This window comes from Athene cunicularia (assembly GCF_003259725.1).
Source record: "Athene cunicularia isolate RWA chromosome 7 unlocalized genomic scaffold, athCun1 chr7_part1, whole genome shotgun sequence".
Taxonomy (NCBI): domain Eukaryota; kingdom Metazoa; phylum Chordata; class Aves; order Strigiformes; family Strigidae; genus Athene; species Athene cunicularia.
In genome coordinates this window covers 20,301,604-20,321,986 of record NW_020799107.1, presented here as the reverse complement: position 1 = coordinate 20,321,986, position 20,383 = coordinate 20,301,604, and the positions used below count along the sequence as shown (strand labels likewise).

The 20,383-nt window shown below is 60.9% G+C and overlaps 1 protein-coding gene across 1 annotated transcript in view; it reads left to right on the top strand.

Moving 5' to 3' along the window:
* Window positions 1-20,383, top strand: part of ASIC4 (acid sensing ion channel subunit family member 4) — a 60,381-nt gene that overhangs the window by 34,492 nt on the left and 5,506 nt on the right. The window lies entirely within an intron of this gene.

Sequence of the window (20,383 nt, the reverse complement as noted above, 5' to 3'; positions counted from 1 at the left end):
GGGGCTTGCGGGCAGGGCCTCCTCCCAGCAGTGCCCTGCCAGCCCAGGCAGCGAGCTCCCGGCCGGGCGCCACCAGCGTGCAGTTCTTGCTAATATTGAGCCTGGAATCACAAATCCCCGCTGTGGTTTGGGAAAATAAATGTGCTGAACGGGCGGAATACCTGATGGGACCCTTTTCAGACCGTAATGACTCTGGAAATGAGCCGCCTCTCTCCTACGGCTGCCAGGGGCTACTGCTCGGCTGGCTTGCTGCGCTCCCAGGAGCAGGGCTGCCAGCCGGAGCCTGCTCCACGCTGGGGAGGGGGATGCAATGCCAGGACTGTGTGGGATGCTGGGGGGTGAGAGGAGGCTCTGTGGGGCTGAAAATGGCTGATGCAGCATGTCCTGTTTCACTTCATGCCCATCAGTACAATGCCTGCTCGCTGTGCAGGGTGATGCTGTCCCTGTGAAAGCACCATTTGGGGGGGCTGTCCTGTGCAGGGGTGTGGTGTGGGGCACTGCAGTGGAGTAGGAAGGATCATGGAGCAGAGAGGGGGCAACCCCACTCCTCTTGGGTTTTGTTAGGCTTTGTGACTGCTCTATACCTGCTGCCTAAGTTTGCTGGGGAGAAGTGCGGTTCAGCAGGGCTGGAAGTGGGGAGCTCTGGGGCTGGACAGTCCTGCACATGGCTTGGCCATGCAGGCTCCAGCTCCGGGGTCTGCCTGGGGAATCTTGCACAGCTTTGGATTGCAGGGGATGCATCAAGCCCAGCCTTGTGCTGGACAGTGGCACACATGGCAATGGGATTTGGCGTGTGCTGAGCTGCACTGGGTACAAGCTTCCCGCAGTGTGGACATGGTGTGTGGTGTGTGCTGTGCTGCGTGGCAGTAGAGGGTAACTGCCAGGACAGTCACCGGGACCTGGTTTCTCAGTGGGTAGCCATGCAGGACTAGATGGCCTGCATGCCTTAGCTGCTTACAGGTCTGCCCTGGGGATGCCTGGGAAGCCAGTCTCTGGTGTGCTGGCACCCTGCCCTGGAGGAGGCTTCAGGCACGAGGGTGGTTAGTACTAGCTGACCCCTGGCCCAAAGAAGGGGAGCCCAGAGCTCCCGCAGCCTCCACATCTCTCTCCCCAGCTCAGCCTGGTCTTTGAGGCATCAGGGGCATCTGTCAGCAGAAAGGGGCATCCCTTTTATGCCTGAAGCTAAGGGGTGAACCTGGGGCAGGAGAGGCTGCAGGGCATGGTCATGGGGAAGGAAGGGGGAAGATGTGACCTCTCTCTGCCACATACCATGTCCCAAAGCCCTGCCAGGCAGCGGTGGGACCTGTCGAGGCTTCACACCATTTGCAGCTGGAGCCTCCTACTCCCATTTCCTGAGCCAAATCAGTCCCTTGTGCCTCCTGGGAATGACTGAAACACAGCGCAAGCTACTTGGCAGGCAGGGTGAGTCCCAGCTGTGGTGTGTGGGCTTGGGCGCTCCTGTGTCTCCCAGCTGTGGCCCCGACGCAGGAGCAGCCAGGCTGCCCTAAACCCAGCTGTCATGCGGCAGGGAGCTCCAGGCTTCATCGGTCCCAGTCCTGCATCCCCACGTCTGCCTTTATGTTCGGAGAGCTCTCGTACCCCCACTGCAGTGGGTGGATACATGAGCACGTCCCAGCAGTGATGGAGGGCTCCCAGACTGCAGCACATCCCTGTGGGGCAAATAACCCCAGGGTCCCAAAGCACCTAGCCCATGGCAAGCACCCCCTGGATCAGAGCTCACATCCCCAGGGATGCTGGAGAAGGGAAGGAGCTCTTCCTGCAGCCGTGCTTGCAGGAGTGCTGGAGTTCTTCCTTCCCTCTGGGCATGAGGTGGACTTCGTCCAGAGACTGGAAGTTTTACAGCACGAGAGTGGCCAAGCCTTGGGGCCGCCGGCAGCTGACTGCCTGCTCGGGAGCAGGAGCAGCGCAGAGGCTGGAGCGTGTCCCCTGCCGCTTGCAGCCTGTGCTCACATAATAAATAACTCGTGCGGATCCTTTAAGTAAGAGCTGTGAGTGGTAAATGATCTTCCCCTATTTAACGTCACAAATCCACGTTCTTTATGGGATAGCAAATTAAAAAACTATGGGGGAAAAAAAAAATCTCCAGCGTAAGCATCTTCCTTGTAATAAAGCCCGGCCGGGCTGTAAATCTCCCCAGGCGGCAGGGACAGCCCTGAGCCGCAGCAAGGCTCCCCTGCAGCCCCGCTGACAAACATGCCCCCTGTGTCGGCTGCTAGAAGGCAATGATGGAGCCCCGGTGAAACCTCTTCCAACCCCTCTGAGCTGTGCCGTGCTCCGCAGCCCCCCAGTTCCCCCTCTGCCCAGGGGTGCGGGGCTGGGCTGCCCCTGCTGCTGCCCAGTGCCCACCAGCACACTAGCTGATGCCTTGGTGAGAGCGGCAGGTGTGGAGCCCAGCCACTGGGCGAGCGGGGCTGCGGTGACGTGGGTGTGAAGTGTGCAGTGCCAGCGTGGGAAATCAATAGCATTCTTTATGTGGCATTAAGTGGGAGGTTGGGAAGCATCCCCATGGGGCTGGGGCTCAGTTGCGGCAGGTGGTTCATGCCAACCCTCACCCTATGCCTGGCACCCCGCTACGGCCACAGCCCAAGGCCAGTGCTGGGCACTGTGGGGAGGGAGAGGCCTCCCAGCAGAGCTTTGGGAACAGAGGGGACCAACTGGGGGTGGGCAGGGGTCTGGGGGCTGCGGGAGGAGGTGCATGGACATGGTGCCCCCCAGCTGGCAGCACCATCCTGCCTGCTCACTGACAGCAGCTGTGGCCGGAGGCTCTGCTCATGGCCAGGGGGAGCCTTGTGCTTTTCTTAAAACCACATCCCCTGTCAAAAGCCTTTTGTTTCTGATGTGTGGCTGCTGAAGCCAGTGCTGCCAGGGCTGAAGGTGGCAGCGGGAGCAGGGAGGTTGCTTGGAGCTGGCAGTGCCTCTCAGAGTTGGCACTGGCCCCAGCTCTCTGAGCTGGGCCTCCCGCCTGACCAGGACATGGGTGGTGTGGGGGGTCTCCCCAGCACCCCATGCAGACCCCTGAGGGGGAAGCCCCTGTGCTGAGACAGGGGGAGAATCCTTGGCTGCACCTCACACACACCCTGAGATCCCAGCTGGGGGGCAGGTGGCCAGGGGCAGCAGGCTGTCACCCCTGCCTCCTCCCAGCAAGGCTCTGCCACCATCCCCACTGCAACCCGCACCGGTCCTGACGTGGGGACTCCCTCTGACCTTTCTGCCAGAACTGTACTTAATAAATGTCACATTTTCAGCCTATTCTTATGCTGGGCAAAAGAGCTGGATTCGCTCCTCACCTGCCCTGCCCCACCTGATGCTTGCTCTGCTCCTGGCATTAACCCACCCTATTTCCCCTCTCCCCCTGTGCAGGGCTGAATGTATCTTGGGGTGCAGGGGTCTCACTGGTGTCCCCTCAGCTGCTCACTGGGCTCCAGGCACTGCAGGACCTGCTCTGCCTGGGGCACAGGGGGGTTCTGGGGCCAGGCAGTGTCATACAGGTCCCAACACAGCATCATCCCCATTGGAAGGTGGCGCGGCTGCAGCTGGGGTGGGTGTCCTGCCATGGATGGCAGGGGCTGGCTGGGCTGGGGATGCTCTGTCAGTGCCCAGGAGAGCCTGGAGCATCCCTCACTGATCCCATGCCTGTGAGCTGCTCAGCCAAGCCCAGCCATGCTCATCTGGGTCACCACACTCCACTCACCAGACCCACGTCCTCCAGTCCCAGCCCAGTGCCTGAACCACATCCCTGGGGGCACACAACCCATCCAGAGACCCAAATCCTCCCAGCCTGGCCACCGTGCTTGTGTGTCCCCAGACCCTTGTTGTGGGTGGTGCAGACACACCGCAGGTTGGTCATGCTCCTGTCCAGAGCGACAGCAGCAGCAGCTCTGGTGCTGTTACACATGAGCTGCCCGGGCACGGCCTGAGGTGCTGCTTGTGCCAGAAAACGGGGGACTTTAATGCAATTCATTGCCATTTAATTTTACACAATTCCTGCTGCTTAATCCACTGAGAAATGCTAATTTATACAATTCACGTCTAAAAATAAATGTCAGTCCAGCAGCTCCCAGCAGCGGGTAGCTGCTCCCACCAGCCCCCCCCAGAGCCTTGTGTGGGGACCCCAGCCCAGAGCCCACCCTGTTTCTGGCCAGCTGGGCTGCTGCTCCTTGCCCATGGTGCCTGGGCTGAGGCAGCGTGTGGGTGGGTTTGGGGGTAATGAGGATTTGGGGTACTGTGGTGGGAGGGTGAGGGGTTGGCTGCACCTAGGGCAAAGACCCTCATCGTGGTGGGTCTCGGGTCACCATGGCAAGGGGACACCGGGCGTCTCGGTGATGCAGCTGTCTTTCGGATGGCTGAGGAAGTGTGAGGGGCGTGGGGCTCTTGGGATTCCCACTCCCGCATGGCTTCCCCCAGGAAAGACAGGCTCAGCCCCGCATGCGGTTGCACCCCAGACTGCAGCTGGGGGTGCATAGGGTGAGAGGCAGGTCCCGGTGTGAAGGGCTGGTGTGGGGCCACCCAGGCTGTGTGTGAGCGGTCCGGCTGTGGGTCGGGGCAGCCTCTGCCTGGCTGACAGGTATTAATTGGTCAGAAAGCGGCCTTAATGAACGTGGGAGGGGAGGGAAGTACGCACTCCTCCTGCCGGGGGAGCGGGGATGCATCATTAGGTCCCTAAGGAGACTGCTCCGCAGGGGACAGGGAGGTGGTTGGATCCTGCGGGGAAGGGGACCGTGGCTGGGAGGAGCCTGTGTTCAGCTCCCCAGCCCTGTGGCTTTTGTCCCCGAGCATCCCCCCACCCTGCTGCTCTTCTCCACAGTCCCGCCAGCCCTTGAATCTCACCCCTGTGGCCTCCCCTCTCCCACACCTTTGTAGGCAGAGCCTCATGCCACCCCCATCCAGGTGGGGTGGCACTGGCACCAGCGGTGACACCGGGGAGGGGGTGCTGGGGCAGCGGGGTGGGTGGTGAGGGCTGTGGCTGTGGGTGCCAGCACCCCACGGGAGGGGGCCAAGGCGGGAGAGCAGGGGGGTGAGGAGGCAACGCGGCGGGGGAGCGGAGATGCTGAAGGAGCCGGCGGCTTTCCCACCGTCTCCCTGATTGAGATCGGATCACCATGAGCATAAAAAAGCTCTCTTCATAATTATATTTAATGAATTGACTTTAAAAGCTCTTACGCTCTTATCTGGGTAATTTAATATCACACACTTAATAAGCCTGCCTCTGATATGGGGGGGAGCCAGCGGCCAGGACGCCTGCGCCTGGTGTGGCTCCCCAGGGATGCAGGACGTGCCGTGCAGCTGGTCCCACATCCCAGGGTGGGCAGATTGGGGGGCACTGCTGTCACCCGGGGCAGGGCACCCATGGGGTGTCTGTGGAGCAGTGCCCCCTCCCAGTGCTGCTGACTGCAGAGTGGGGTGGGCACCTCGGGTGGCTGCAGGACGGATGGGGCTGATGGACCCACAGGGGCTTGGCCATGGGAGTGGGCACTTGCCAATGCATGGGGCCACCAGGGCTGTGGGGCCATGGGAGAGTGTGGCCACAGGGCTGTGGGGCTGACAGGGTGCTGACAGGAAGGCAGGGGGTGTTCATGGGCTACACACTGGCTGTCTGGAAGCGGGGTTCATGGGGTGCAGTGTGGCTGGCTGGGCACTGTGTCTGGGCATGGGGCAGGGCTGGCTGGGGTGCAGGCAGTGTGTTTGCATGCTGCATGGCACTGTGGCTGGCAGGGCGCTGCTGTGACCTTGTCCTCGATGCCAGTGTCACCTGTGGGGTGGCACTGGGGGCACCCACAGTGCAAAGTGCACTGAGGGTGCTGGTGCCATGATGTTGTTGTCTCCGTACATCTCTGGCTTCAGTTGCCTGCCTGCCTCGGGTAGCCAGCTGGGGTGGACTGGGGATAAACGAAGGTTTGTCACCACGAGCTCTGCCCCCCAGGCTCCTGTGCTGCCAGCCAGGGTGGCGGCTGCCTCCCTGCAGGCAGACATTGCTGCAGCCCTGGCAGGAGTCCCCAGCCCCCCCCCAACGACCCATCGGTGCATGAAGGCAGATGCCTGTGGCGAGCCAGAGAGGCAAGCTCTGCCATATGGAGCTGGGGGTCCAGAGGACTGCGGGAGCCTGTGTGTGGGCTGGGGCTGGGACCTGTGCCCTGTGGCTGTGGGGCAGCCCCTGGCATCCCCCATATCAGGCGCTCACTGGGCAGTGGTGTGGAAAGCCATTGGCTGGGTTTGTGTCCCCTGCATGTCAGAGCCGAGCTGCTAGGAGCTGGCCAGTTCCCCCAGCCTGGCACCATGACTCCGGTCACCCCATGCCCTCACATCCCTGATTCCCAAGTGATGGAAAGTGGAGTGGCATCTCCCAGCATTCCTGCCTGTGCTGCCCCAGGACCCATGGCAGGGACAGGGAGGGTGACAAGGGCTGGGTGTGTGGCTCTGGCCCTCAGCTGGCCATCCCCAAGTGCCGGGGTGCCTGGCAGTGCTGGGTGTCATGCTGGCACTCAGTGCCAAGGCCGGGCAGGCTGGAGGGAGACGCATGCTAAGGTGGCAGGGCAGGGGTACGAGGACACACCTGCCACCTGGCCCTGCCGGGGGGTGGGGGACAGCCCTGGGTGGAGTGGGGACCCCGGGCTCCCTGCCGCGGCAGCATGGGGCACGGGGCAGCCATGCCGGGTCTCCCTCCGCGGGGGAGCGGCTGGAGCAGGAGGTTTACGGAGCTGCACTAAGTGACGCAAATGGTTTGAAACCCATAAAGAGAGACGGTTTTATGTAAGACGACTATATAAAGCTCTGCTGTTCTGCCATTGATGAGATATAGGCCTTTATTTATAGAAGGCAATGTTTGCGGTGCGAGCTCTGAAAGCCAGCCAGGGACCCGCAGATAGGGCGTCGAGTCATTTCACATGCAGCTGCCGTCGACACTGTTCACACATTAAAGAAAAAAATTAACAAGTTTGCAGCCAGTCAGGTGGAAAAAACAATAATTGTCGAAAACCGTATTTCCCCCTTTTTCCAATAACAAATAGCTGGAAAGCTGCTGGGGAGGCTTGAGCTTGCTCTGGGAAAGGACAGGCTGAATCTCTGTCTGGGCTGGGGGATGGAGCAAACAGGGGGGAGGCAGATAGGGGCAGGAGGAGGGCCCAGGCAGGGGATGCAGAAGCTGCTGCCAGCGCCCTGGCGTCTGGCAGAGGGTGTACACTCTGCCTGGGCATTTCTATGTCCAGGACGGGAGTAATGGCCTGTGGGCAGGGACAATAGTGCCAGCAGAGCAGCATGGTCATGCGGGGACTGTGGGGGCAAACTCCAGGGACTGAAGGTGCTTGCTGCGGAGCAAGCCCCTCTCAGTTTTCCTGCCCAGCCCGGTGTTGCCTCTCCCTGCCTGCGCACACAGAGATGCTCTGAGGTTATTTCTTTGCCAGATGTGGCTGTGTTTTTACTGGAGAGCAAACAGCGAGTCCCTGTGGTCAGAGTGTCCTGCCAAATTTTGTTTCATGCACGAAAGCAGAAAAACTTCTCATGATTAATTGTGCAATAGGGGAGAACATGCATTTCTCTAACCTGCTCCTTGCCGGCCGCTGACCTTTCCTCCCAGGCACTGCGTGACATGCAACACCAGGAGGAGGCGGGGAGCTTGTCTCCAGGGCACGCTTCCTGCACGCACAACGAGGGTGAGAGGGCAGGAGGGTGCCAACACCACCACCACATCCTACCTCTGCAAGGGCCATGAAGGGGAGGAAAGCCAGCCAGGGCTTCCAGTGGGGGAGCAGTCAGGCTCCTGCTTGAGCAGCTTCTCTTGCAGCTCCCCATTCCTTTCTGTGGGTGGTTGTCCCCTGCTTACACTGCAAAACCTTCCTCTGTGCTCTGAGCCATGCCCTGGTGTGCTGCGCCAGCAGTGGTTACAGGCAAGGCGCTGATGGTCCCATCTGCCCGCGGCTGCATCGACATGCCAGCAGCAAGCGGGAGTGAGGATTCCCCGCCGCTGAGCCAGGCCACATGGCACCATGCGGTCGGTCTTGGCAGGGGGGGCAGGGCTGGACCTGCACCCTGACCTGCTGGGACTTGGGGGTTCCTGCCCTGTCCCTGGGAGACATCACTGCCTGCACAGCCAGTCCTCCCCAGCCACCCTCGTACAGGTGGGGAGGGCCCCTTGGTGGAGGCACCCCCGGTTTGCCGTGCCCCTCTCCAGGCGCAGATGCAAGCTGGAACACGAATTGCACCTGAATGGCTGTTAAAGCACCAGCTAAGCTCGGTTGGAGTCAACAGGTTTTCTTCCAGCAGAACAAAAGGATCCCTCCCGATTGCAGTGCTGGGAAGACAAGCACAGCACAGGAGAAAGTAGAGAGGCAGGAAAGCCAGAGGCTGGGAGGACTTGTGGGTGTCATGTCCCACCGGGGTCAGGGACTCCTCTCTGTGTTGGGGAGCTCAGCTGGGCTGGAGAGCCGGGCTGGCCTCTGTCCACGGTGGCTGGGCAGACAGGGAGCAGGGGCTGGGGCGACCTGCTGGTCCACTGCTGGCCACCAGCTCCTGGGATGCGCAGGGGGAGGGAAAGAGGAGGCATATGCCTCTTCAGAAGCAGAGCCCCTGATTAATCACTAACTGCCAGCCCTCCAGCCAGCAGCTCATTAGCCGTTTAATTTCCCGGTGCCCGGCGTGCTGGAGGGCTCTGTGGCTCTGATTGAGCCGGTCGCACTCATCTGGGCAGCTGCAATCAGGCCGTGGCCCCCCTGCCCCGGTCACAGGCACAGTTAGTGGCCATGTCTGCCGTGCCCTGGGGTGGGTGGGCAGCAGGTGCTGCAGGCGCTGTGGGTGCTGCAGTCAGGCAATGGATGAGCCACATCGGTGACAGTGGCTGCAGAGGACTGGAGGGCAGTCCTGGGGGCAGGAGACATATCCGTGTCTCCTCCTGTATCCGGCTGTACCCCGGCTGTGCCTGGAGTGTCATGGTCCCCATGATGTCACGGGGCCAGGAGCGGCTGTCAGCAGTGTCAGCGGCCGTGGCGAAGCGCTGTGCTTGGCTGCACAGGGATATTTTGCCAGTCTGTCATCCCTGGGAGGCAGTGGTCTTGGCACCCCACACATCCCCATGCTGTCCCGTCCTTCTGCCACCTGCACCCACAGGGTGGCAAAGCGAGGGCTGCAGGTGGCACCCATGTCCCAGTCTGCACCCTGGTGTCCCTGACACTACCACAGGCTCTTTCTTTCCCTGGTTCTTCTTCCTCCCAGGCTGGGGCTTAGCCTGGGGGACCCCTCTGGGGATGGGCTGGGGGTGCTCAGCTGGGCTAGGGGAGTGGGGCAGGAGCAGGAGGGATCTGGGAGCCCCAGAAGAGCAGACACCAGCTGGAGATGCTGCCCATGGACCCCATACACTGTCCTGACCATGCAGAGGTGGGCACTGCCCGGCCTCCCTGCTGCAGGAGGGGGTTTGCAGCTCGGCCGCCCCCCTTTGCCCTCCAAACCCTGCTGTGCCCTTCATTCCTGAGCTGCTATCCCCTCAATTTCTTCACAGCCCGAGGAGGGAGGGAGGGACTGCACAGCAGAGAGAAACATCTCCATCTGTTTTCAATGCTCCAGCAGCTGGAGCAGGGCAGGGTGGGAGTCTGCGGGTGTCCCTACTGTGGGGGGCAGTGGGGTGAGGAGGAATGGGGTGCATGTGGGGGAAAACCAGGGGCCACCTTGGGTCTGTGACACCCACAGAGGAGGCAGGTCCGGCCCAGCATCTGGCGCTGCTGCCCCTGGGAAAGGCACGGAGCAGCCTGTCTTCCTGGGCAGCACAGGACCGAGGGCACTATGCAAATCCAGATGAGATTGATGCAAGTATTAATTATGTCCCAGCAGCTCAGCTTCCACCCAGCCAGGCAGGGCACTGGGTGCTGTGACTGCTTGCACAGGAGAGTTGGGTTTGCACTGGCGGTGTGTCCCCTGTGCATGTCCCCTGGATCCCCAGCCTGCTGTGTCACCCCACTGTGCACCGTGCTGTGTCCTGCCAGGCAGCACTGCTTTCCCAGCCCCATGGCATTGCCTGGCCTGGTGGGCATAGCTGTCACCGAGCAGGGAGGCGAGCAATCTGAGGCAGGAGCAGCGTGAGCACTGTCAAGCAGCCTGGCGTTCCTGACTCTGAGGTCCTGCTAATCAGAGAGTGTCTGCAATTACATGTGCTAATTACGGACAGAGGTTCACAGCAATTCCTGCCCTGCTGGCACAGCGCTGATCACACCAGGGAGCATTACTCCTGCATGAAGACAGGAGCAGGTAACCAGGGCTGCTCAGCTGGCTCTCCCTGCCCAACCCCATCCCATCCCATCCCATCCCATCCCATCCCATCCCATCTCATCCCATCCCATTGCCATCCCATGCCCATTCCCACCCCATAACTATCCCTTCCCCATTCCCATCCCACCCCATCCTATCCTCATCCCCATCCATCCCATACTGGACATGGGTCCAGCATGTGTGGTACCATCCTTGGAGCCCCTACATGTGTGGCTGTGAGAGCCGCTCTGTCTCTGAGCACCTGGCTGATCATATCTTGGTGGGGTTGCTTTTCAGAGGGAGTTTTTCAGGCTCTGACCCCCTTGTGCTGCTGCCTCTCTGACATCCTGTTTCCTTATCGCCTGACATGACCTTAATTAACTCCCCTGGGCTGATAACACTCTGGGTTTCTCCTCTAGAAGCTGTATCGCAGCATCATGTCCTGCCTCACCCACTCAGGGTCCACTGCAGAAACTGCACAGGCAGCCTGGAGCGAGGGGGAGAGGGGACTGCGTGGTGCAGGCAGGACAGGGCAGTGGTAGCTGGGGACACCGGGGTGACATGGAGGGGATGGGGCAGTACTGGAGGGGCTGGCTTGGTGCTGCATTGAGGATTGCAGGGGAGATGCTGACCAGGTGGAGATGGCTGTCCTGGTGCAGAGGTGGGGGTGAGGGCAGGAGGCGGGGCTCTGCTGGTGCCCAGGGCAGGATGGTGTGGGCAGTGGTGCCCATGGCAGCAGCATCCCTCCCAGGCAGGTAGAGGTGCTGCACAGCAGTGTGGAAGGGTCCTGGCTCTCCTCACACAGCTGCAGGCAGGGCATGGGGGCTGCTCAGTTGGAAGCCGGGGCAGGGGGTTCGGCGGGCTGGCTGTCAGGGTCCTGCCACCCCAGGAGCTGCCAGCCTGCTTGGCCACCCCTCCACCACCAGCCCGGGAGGATTGAAATGCCAGCACCGATTACTTTTGTAGCTACTTTATCTCTCATGCTCAGCAAATATTGGTGGAGGGGATGTGATTCAATAGCGAGGTTTGCAGATGGGAATCTCGGCATGTGATCCTGCCGGCTTTGTGCCGTGAAGCAGCCGGCTGCCTCTGCCACAGCCGCTGCTCACTGGGGCTGAGCCCTCGGCCAGAGGGGCTGCTCCCAGCACCTTCTCCCCACAGACTGTTTCCCAGCAAGGCACTGGTCTGAACTACACTCTGTTGCAGCTCATGTCTCATCCTCCATCACAGGCAGGTTGGGCCTTGGAGCAGGGTCCCTGCTTGGGGGTCCTGTCACTCAAATGACACCAGACCTGTAAGCAGCTCTGCCCAGGCAGCATCCAGGGTGATGCTGTGAGCCCTGCAAAAAGCAAAGGGTGCAAAATGCTCTCAGGTGGTCTCCTCCCAGCCATGCAACCCTTCTCCCCACAGCTCCTAATCCGTCTCAGGTGCTCAGCTCCCATCCCCAGGCCCCCAGCCCAGGCTGCAGGTAGGATGGGTGGCCAAGTTGCTCCTGGGGCATGTTCCATGGACAGGGCACAGTTTGTCCCTTCTGCTAATGCTGCCTGCAGATGCAGTGGGAATTGCATTTTCCTGAAGCTGGGCATTCAGTGGAGACCATGGGCATTATGGAAAGTGTGTACAGATACTGCTGCTCAAAGCACGTGATGTATGGGCTTCTGCAGGCAGCATACAGTCCTGGGAATGCAGCGCTCACTCTGAGCAGGGGGAAGGGGAAATGATCTGAAGGACAGAGGAGATGGGAGCTTCCAGTGCTGCTCCGCAGTGTGTGGGACACAAAGCAGGCATGTGGAGGGGAAAGGAGTCCCCCAGCTGTAGGGACAGATTGTCCCATCCCATCCCTGCCAGGACATGTCCCTGCTTCCATAGCAAACCCTGAGAGCCAGGAGGAGCTGGAGGGGGACTGGGGAGCTCCTGCAGACACTAAGGACCAACACAAGGGCAATGTGGCCTAAGCATCAAGGAGAGGCAGACACCCCGAGAGTCCTGAGACCCCTCAGCCCACTGCCGTCCACGTGGCGGGCAGAGGATGGGGATACAGAGGTAGGGGGATACAGGCTATGAGGTTGTCCCTGCTCAGTGGTGCCCTCGCCTCCTCCCCTGTCCAGCAGCACCAAGGAGGGACCCCCTGCCAGTGCCGGGACATGGGGGCTCTGTCAATCAGCCCCTCCGCCTGGGAGCACGCAGGCTGGGGAAAGCCAACCCCTATCATGTTTGTTCCATTGATTTAGCACCACGGAGAGGGCTTAATCAGCCTTTAGCCTGCACGCTCCAGCATTAAGAACAAATCCATTAGCCACGAGATAACCACAAAGGGTTGCGCTGAGGCTGGATGAGGTCCCAGCGCCTTCAAGATGCAAATTGGCAATCAAAGATCAAAGCCACACAGCTCCCTAATCTCTACTAAAAGGGCTCAGCTATTAACGAGCCCTTTCCCGCTGGGCTGTGATCACCCCACTTCACTTGGGCCCCTGATGTGCTGGCAGGTTACACCATCACCCTGACCGGCCCTCCAGCCCCCTGAGCTGGCCCTGGGGCAGAGAGTGAAGCTAGGGCTTGGGCTGTTTGTTTGCATGTTGTTTTCTTTAGTTCTGATGTGCTTGGAATCAAATTCATGTTGGTGGAGAGAGAGGAGCCCCCAGTATCCCTGGGGGGGTCAGCAGCTGGAGAGAAGGAGAAGGGGAAGAGTCGGGAGCCAGGATGGAGCAGGGTGTTGGGGGAGCTGTGCTGGGCTTATGTGTGATTTAGGGGAGGGGGTGGGAGATGCTGGCAGGCAGCTCCCCCTCCCACTGCTCAGGGATTTAGCCTGGTTCAGCCCCTGCCTGGCTGCAGCAGGTGGCTCAGGGCAATCCCTGCTGGCCCCAGGGAAATCAGTGCTGGGGACCATGGTGGCAGGGTGGGCAGGCAGCAGGGTGTGGTTAAGGAACCAGGGCAGAGCAGGGGACCTTGAGGCTAAATTCCCCTTGTTGGAGTATTCCTGCGTACCCCATGTCACCCTGGGGCAGGGGATGCTCGAGACCCTCTCTCCCATAGCTGCCCTGCCAGCTCCTGCGTGGTGCTGGGGTCAGGCTGTGGGCTGGGGGGCTTTCCCCGCTCCCTGCCCAGGCCATCCTGCCTGCGGCAGCTCCACACACGGCTGCCACAGCATTCCCGTGAGCCCTGGTTGCCCTGCACCATGCAGGAGAGCTGCGAAGCTGCCGAGCTGTGACAGGAGCTGTGCTGTCAGCACCGTCAGCAAATCTCTGGCAGCACAGATGTGTGTTCTGCTCAGCCTGGTCCAGGTCGGGGACCACCATCGCCCTGCATCCCACTGAGATGGTGAGAGGCTGGGTGAGCACACTGGTGTGGGGGGGTGGGCAGGGCACCCATCAGCCCTGGCAGCGGGGATCAGAAGGTTATGGCAAGCTCTCCTCTGTCCTGGGACCTGCTCTGCCAGTGGCCACTCGGTGAGGTGCTGCTCCCGGGTTTCATGGCACCCCCTGGCAGGCAACAGAGCCTTGCAAAAGGAACAAGCAGTGAGGCACTGGCAGAACCTCAGCCAGGGTGACAATAAATCTTATCAGTGTAAACCCATCTGTAGGCAGCAGGATAACCCCTGTGAAAACCCAGCGAGCGCGGAGGCTTCATCTGCACCGTGTCAGTGCCGTGGACTTACAGATAAATGCCAGGGCTGGAGGGACCATGTCTGTGCAGGCACCTGACAGCTCCCAGGAGACGTCTCCCCCTCCCCTCCTGCCCCCGCTTGCCCGGTGGCTGCAGGAGCTGCCAGAGCCAGGCCGGGAGTGACCCAGCAGCATTGACCATGGTGTGCCTGGTGGGATGAGCAGACGGAGCCTCTGCATCCAGCAGGGGAGCAACTGGATAGGTGAGGATGGAGGCAGGGGATGAGGTGGCATTGCCCTGCCTGCTGTCCTGGCCCTGCTGTGTCCTACATGCACTGTTCCACAGAGCCCACCCATGGGGACACAGGCATCATGTGGGCTGGACTGCCAGAGCATGTGTGTGGGGGCAACGACCAGGAAATGTGTGGCAGTGCCAGTCATGAGCAGCACCAGGTGTGAGAGAGCAGGCTCCATGGGTGCAGCCTGTGTGCACATCCGTGTGTGTGTGTGTGTGTGTGTGTGTGTGTGTGTGTGTGTGTGTGTGCAGCCACCCCGCTGCAGCTGGGCAGCAGGAGGGGATGTACATGTGCCAGGCATGGGGGACATGTGTGTGCCAGGCGCGGGGTGTTGGTGTGTGCCAGGCGTGGGCAGCCGGCGTGTGCCCGCCAGCGCAGCGGGCCTGGCGGAGGCTGCGGAGCGAGGCAGGCTGGCAGCAGTGGGTGCCCCAGGCCAGCGCTCCCCAGCTCAGCTCTTACATCTCCTGGCGGTGCGGCCTGCGCAGCCGTGGGAGCAGCAATGAGACGGAGCAGCAGAAGGACGGCGAGATAAGGCTGCCTGCGCTGCCCCAGCAGATTAAACGCTGGGATTAAGCAGGCGGTGCCAGCTCTGCTGCCTTTTTATCTCACTGCTTCTCCCCTCTTATTCTCCCGCAGTCGATAGTGAACGGTCTCCGAGCTGTCAGCAAAGGAAATTGCTTGTTAACCCTTTGGGGACGGGCTGCGCAGCAGTCCCTGCACGGCTGCTTTCCAAGAGAAGTGGTCCCCAGGGCTGGCACTGCCCAGAAAGCCCTGCCTGCGCTGGGAGGGAGGGCAGCAGGGACTGCGATGCTGCGCTCTGCCTCCTCGCAGTGCCCCAGTGTGCCAAGGGGAGCAGGGCAGGCCCAGCGGCACCCAAGATCTGTTGCCATCTCTCAACCACCAGCATCCATCCAGCAGCATGCAGAGACACTGGTGTACCTGCAAGGCAGGGGACATCGTGCAGTGCTGGGGTCTCCGCAGGGTGACAGCAGCCAGGGAGCAGAGCTGCCTGAGCTCCACAAAGGAGCTCTAGGGAACCTGTGTACCCCATGTTCATGTATCTTTGATGTTCCCTGCTTTCTCCAGCCTGCAGGATGGATGGGCTCAGTGGTACATCTCTGCATCTAAACACAGGTCTGGGGATCCTTCCCTGGTCCTGGGGCCAAGTGGCATGGGCCAGCTGTGTCTGTACATGGTGCTGGGTCTCCTCCAGCTGCCAAGAGGAGCCTGCTATCCAAAACCAGAATTACTGCTCTTTGTGTGTGTGTTTTGTTGGGTTTGCAGCAGCAAGGCTCATGAGCTGCAGCCCATCCCAGTGTTTATCGGTAGCGTGCTGTGCTGTGTGCCTGAGGGCAGTGTGCCCAGCTCAGGGGGTGTCTGTCGATGGGAATCTGGCTGGAAAGAGATGGTGGGTGCACAGAGTGATGGCAGGATTGCTGCTCAGCACAGTCCAAACCCAGGCCAGAGAGCATGTTAGCAGCTCAGCAAGCTCACTCTGGCATGTTTGGGGGTGCAACATCGGTGCACCTTTCCCATGGGGACCCTGAACACCTCCTGGCTCTGCCCTGCAGCTTTCCCCATCTCTCTCCCCGGGGGAGGCAGGAGGCAGAAACATGGGGCAGAAAACTCCTGCAGCCTCAGCACCTGACCCTCGTGCTTAAGGAGAGACCGGGATAGGTAAACACAATGCTCAATGTCCCAGAGAGTTTGCTTGCTGCCAACAGGCTGCAGCGGGCTTCCCTGGCTCCTGCCCCCCTGCCTCTCTGCACCCCAGCACTTCCTCTTCTGTGATTCCCTTGGTGTTGGCTCCTTCACCTACCCAGGTGACGCTTTCAGTGGATGCTTTAAAGTGCTTAATGAAAGCAAACTACATGAAAGCATGAGCTGCCGGGAGGTCTGCAGGGATCAGGTTAGCCCCAGCCAGGGCAGTGGTCCTGACCTGGGTGGGATGCTGCCCCACGGCTGCTGTGGGATGGAGAGGGCAGAGTCATGTGTCCGTGTGTGCCGGTGACCTCTCCAGAGCAGTGTGTGAGCCCTGGGCAGCCGGGGCTGAGGAAGCTGCCGGGGAGCTGGAGCAGATGCTGTGCCAGGCAGCCCGGCTGCGCAGGCAAGCAGAGCCTGAATCCAGAGAGGAAACCAGGAGCGATTGGCACGTGCGGGCTGGCAGGCTGGAGGCTGCGAGGGGATGGGATTGCTGTTTATAAATACATCAAGGGAGTAAACACAAGGGAGGGAAGAGAGCTATTTAAGCTAAGGGACAATGCTGGCACAAGAATAAATGGTACAAACTGGCCATGAATAAATTTAGATTGGAAATGAGAAGCTAAGTGAGATTCTGGGACGAATTCCCCCCAGGAGCAGCGGGAGGGGAATGCACAACTTTGCAATGGCACTTGCTCTGCTACTGGAGGAAGCTGTGTGCTGCTGTGCCTGTGCAGAGGGGCCAAGAGGTGAGCACCTGGGGTCCCTAGTACCTCCTCCTCATGTCACAGTCGCTCTGGCTCTGTGTGGCACCAGCAGCACAGGCCCCTCTGACTCCTGCCTTCACCAGTGCAGGACTCCTGGAGCAATGACTTGCAAGGGAGAGCTTCCTCCCTGGCACATGTGTTTGGGTGTGCTGTCACAGATGCTGCTTCTGAAAGCAGGATGGTGCCAGTGTCCTCCTGCTTTACTGATGTTGCTGGCAGCGCTGGGGCAGATGTTTGAGGAAGGTGTTCTTGCCCATGCACACTGTGCATCCCTCTGCCATGCATTGCATCCTCTTGATCCTGACCTGCCAGGAGCAGGGATACCCGATCTGGGTCCTGTCTGCTCCTGGGAAACACTGGGCTTCACGCTGGCCCCAGTACTGCAGCCAGGCAGTGACCTGCTCGCCCTGCCGGCCGCTGGGGCTTGGGTGCCTCGCGCTGCTCTGCCCAGCTGGCAGCGCAGCCCGCAGCACAGCTGAGCACTTGTTATTCCGGCAGCGTGCCTGCTTGGCACGAGAGGGGCTCTGCAAGCCCTGTGCACCCACGTCTCTGCTGTTTGCTCAGGCCTGGCCAAGGGGGCTCAGCTGGCACAGGCTGGCCTATGGCACAGAAAGAGGCACATCTGCGGTGGCAGGAGGGGTCCTGGCCCCTCTGGGATGTGCTCGCAGCATCCCCGAGTCCTCCTGCGACCCTGCTGCTCTCCCTCCTCCTGGGGAAGCAGGTCTGGGTGCTAGGGAGGGTGCTCCAGAGCTTGGCCTTTCACAGGATGGGGGAAAGGAGCCCAGCCCAGCCCGGGTGTGTCCCGCTCAGGGCCGAAGGTGCCCTGCTCTGCCGGGACTCAGGCTGCAGAGCCCGGCGCCCCATGGAGGTGGGAGCCCCGGCCCCCACAAGCAGGGCTGCATCCCGCAGGAGCCGTCTGGGCAGCTCTGCGTGGGGCAGGGAGCTGCGCCGAGGGGCTGTCGGTGTGGGGGATGGTTGTGCTGCCACCGGAGCTGGGGTTGAGCCAAACTGGCACCGTTCCCCAGCCCCTGCTGGGAGCGGGGAAGGGAAATGGTGCGACGGTGCATGCGAGGGGACGTTTGCAGAGGCGAAAACATCCCACTGGCTCAGAAAATTGCTGCAGAATCGGGCTTGAAATGAGTTGAAATTGCTGAATCCAAGCGGATCTCATATCCTGGGCAGTTTTAATGCTGGCGTCAGCGCTGCAGCTTCCCTCCCGGGGCACCCAGGCGGGGCTTGGCCATGCTGCGCGGGGGGAGCAGGCTGCTGGGGATGCGGTGGGGGCTGCCATGGGGAGGAGGGAGGTATGGGGAGGGACTCCGGTAGAGCTGGGCTCAGGGGCCGGGATGGCCACAGCAGGGGGCAGGAGCAGAGAAGGGGTCAGCGTGTGTGCATGTGATGTTGCTCCAGCTCTACCAGTGTTGCCCCAGTTTGGGTCCAGCTCCTGTGCTGTGTCTCCTGGCCAGGGGCATCCCTGTGCTTCCAGCCACCTGTGCTCATTCAGAAAGCGGCATTTCCAATTTTGGAGGCTGCTTTCCTTTATACCACAGCCCTGACCATGTTAATTTGCTCTCTGGGCTGAGGTACCTGGAGATCATCCTCAAGGTTACCCCTGGACTGGCATCCCCACTAAGCCCAGAGCGGGCAGCACTCCAACATCTTCCCATTCCTGTCCCTATCCCCATCATGCTCCAGTGATGTCTGTTCTCTGGAGTGTCTATGTTAGGGTGCTTGCTCTGGATGCTATGCCCATGCCCAGGGCCTGCCGTCCAGCTGAGTGTCAGAGCAGGGACATGAGAACAGGGCTGGGGGGGCCCAGCAGGGATGTGGGAGCAGGGCTGGGAGTCCCAACAGGGACATGGGAGCAGGGCTGGGTGTCCTGGTTGTGCAGGAGCAGGACCCCCCCCAGCAACGCACATGCCACAGCTCGTTTCCCTCACATGAAAACATTTGGTTGGAAGCTTAGTGCGGCCTCTTGTCTCCTTGAAGCAATCAGGATTTGTCGCTGCTTGCAATGTTTAACGTTGTCTTCCAGAGGCTAAATACCATGGGGAGCCATGTAAGCCACAGAAATACCTGCATGAGCTGCAATCAGCTGGAGGCTGGCACAGTGGACTGGCGGGAGCAGGGATGGGGGACTGGGAGTGCATGGGGTTGGCCCTCACACCACCAGTGCTTGCGGGTGGGCTGGTGCAAGCTGGTGTGAGGATGCTGGGGGCCAGCACCTTGCTTCCATGGGGCTCCCTGCTGCAAGGGGATGGGACAGCAAGCCCCAGGGGGATGGGGGCATCTTGGGGGGTCCCAGAGCTGTGTGGGTTGTCAAGGAGGATGCCAGGGTCTCTGGCAGTCTCTGGCTGGGATCTGACTGCTGAGGCACAAGCAGCTATTTCTGTCAAGGTCAGCGTGTCTCCACGGCAGAGAGCAGGGAAATGAGGAATCGCGTTGAGAAATTACCTCCCTAATGGGGTCTCCCCTGCACGTGAGCACAGCGCGGGGATGCCGGTGTGTGGCGGCTGAGCAGGGAGACTGGCACACGGTGTGGGAATCCTGTCACCCCAGCCCTGAGACTACAGCATCCATGGGTGCCTGGCAAGCCGAACAGGATGCCCTGGGGCCTGTGCACCAGGCACTGTCCCTGGCTAGACTCATGTGCTCCAGTCCTGAAAGGTGCTTTTCTGGGTCAGCTGCATGGAGGAAATCATGTACCAGCACAGGCAGGCTCTCCTCTGCCCTTCCTCCTCCTCCTCCTCCTCCTCCTGCACTCCCTGTTATCTAATTGAGTTTGTCATGCTGGAAAGGCAAAGCCCTTCAGGACTGTGCTGTGCTCTCACCAGTGCGATTTCACAGCTGGCCCCAGCACCCTGGCAGCCAACAAGTGAGTAACTGCACTGGGCGCCACAGGCCCCCCTGCCCTCCCTACATGCCCCTGCAGCCCTGCCCACCTGCCTAGGGCTGCAGGGGACTGGGAACAAGGCCAAGGCCACTGCTGAACCTTCTCCTCCAGCTCTGCCCAACACTGGTCCCTGTCCCTGAGCTGTCTGTCCCCGTGTGCCCCAGCTTCTGCATCCTGTCCTCATCTCTTGCCCTGCTTGAGGGTGATTGTGATGCTGCCTGGAGATGTCTGAACCTTCACGAGATGGAAGCGTTCAGAGTAATGACATTTCCTCCAGCCTGGGAAGCTCATCCTCCGTTTAAAGAAAACTAATATAAAAGCTGCCCTGGTGTGCAAGGGGCCGATGCTATCAGGCTGGCAGCCTTCAGCTCTCGGAGCCACAATAAATCTCAGTGAGGAGCTGAGCCAGCTCGTACAGCCCTACATAGACGTGCTGGCACAGGGAGGGGGGGGCGCTGAGACGTGTCCCGGGGATAGTGGAGGGACACACAGGCTGGAGGGGACAGCTCAGTGTGGGGTAGGTGACCCATTGGTCTGGTCCCGAGGGTACAGAGAGCAGGGAGCCCGCGGTGATGTTCCTGCACGCAGCAGCATTGTGCTGTGGTGGGGATGGAGCCAGGACCTGTAACAGCTCTGGGGTGTGAGGCCATGGGGATGGCGAGGACTGCTCCACAGCCTGGGCTTTGTGTCCCCGGGGAGCTGAGCTCTGTCCCGGGGGAGCGCTGCGGCCCAGCAGGAGCCGTTCCCCCTCCAGCAAAGACGGCAGCAGAGCTGGCGTCCCGTGGCGGATGGGACGGGGCGCGTCCTCCCCCCAGGGCTCGCCGTGCCGTGGGACCGGCTGCTTCCCACTGCTGCCCGGCCAGCGCTGCCGTCGGG